The sequence below is a fragment of the Porites lutea genome, chromosome 4 (assembly GCF_958299795.1).
Source record: "Porites lutea chromosome 4, jaPorLute2.1, whole genome shotgun sequence".
Classification (NCBI taxonomy): Eukaryota; Metazoa; Cnidaria; class Anthozoa; order Scleractinia; family Poritidae; genus Porites; species Porites lutea.
This window is the reverse complement of record NC_133204.1, coordinates 21,503,546-21,504,912: the sequence shown is the minus strand read 5'-3', so window position 1 is coordinate 21,504,912 and position 1,367 is coordinate 21,503,546.

The following is a 1,367-nucleotide window of genomic DNA, read 5'->3' as shown; positions in this document are numbered from 1 at the left end:
TGACCTAAATTCAGTGTCTGCAAACGAGCAAAAAATCGGGCATTTTTGAATTGATCTATAGCGCACAACTAAAACGACAGAACAACTCTGACAGCCAAATTGCAGTCTACTATCATCCATGTAACCAAAACACTAATAATCATTTTGGGCCATTGAAACAGAAAGAAATATTATAGCTTTTTCTTGCAAACAGGCCGATCCCTTCGTGTTTGTTTTAAGTCCTCTTCGTGAATTTTCTTTCATATTTCGCTGTAAAGTATGTTCAGCAGCTGGAGAACATATCAAAAAGCTCGAAATACTGCCTAGGTTACATGTACAAAGGGCAAAAAGTACTGAACAACGGGATGAAACTAGAAAATAAAAAAGCGACGCCATCTTGAAAATTCAGCACTCAGGAGGGACTGGCACTAGTAGCTGCCCATGTCCTCGATGAATTACCAAATAGATAAAAAACAAAAACAAACAAACAAACCGGCTTATCAGTTACCTACTACAGTCCTATTTCTTCTTCAATCACTGCTTTTAGTTACATTTAGCTTGTTTTGTGTTGTCGTTTTTTTTTTTTGGCGGAGTGATAGGGTGTGGTGAACAGGTGACCAATTGCCATTACTTTATTCAGTCTTCATTTACTCTTCATTCACTTTATTTTGAGTTATCCCGTATAAGGCTTTCTTTGGAATCTTTTTTTTCCCACAGCTTTATTGGGTACTCCTGTAATATACAAAATAAATTTATAATACAACACACAAAAAAAAAAAATAAAAGAAAAGGAATTTAGAAGCAAAAACCCAAAAGGGGTAGGTGCAATAGGACTAACGTCCCATGCGAGGCACCGCCTTTATTGTATCATCTATTTTTGCGTGATCTTCAATCACCGTCCATGTCCGAAGGTCCACTCATCTCCTGTTCCCGATTTCATGATGCACTTTTCATAGTCCGGAAGGCTTCGCCCGAAGGGTACCTCTTTCAAGCATCAGGTGTAACAAAGGGTACGAAAATCACACGTTGAAGTATGGGGGAGAGGAACATCTTTCATTAAGTATTTTAAAGGACCTATTATTAAAATGCTTCGAAGAAACACGCCTTATGGCAATATCATTTACATGTTAATTCAGTTAAAGGTTACACGAAAATGGCCCGAAGACCTCCTTTCTTACCGATTTATTCTTACGAAGGGTACAACTTTACAATGGTAGATAAACGAAAGGGGGTACCTTTTGTCAAAAATAGTATATATAAGGGTAAGGACCTTGGGGCGAAGCCTCTCCGAGGCAACCATCACTGAGAATCCTCTCACCCCCCCCCCACCCCCCCGCCTCGCCCTTCTCCCTAGGGCTTTCCACAAGTTGCTCGGCAACTTTTTTGCA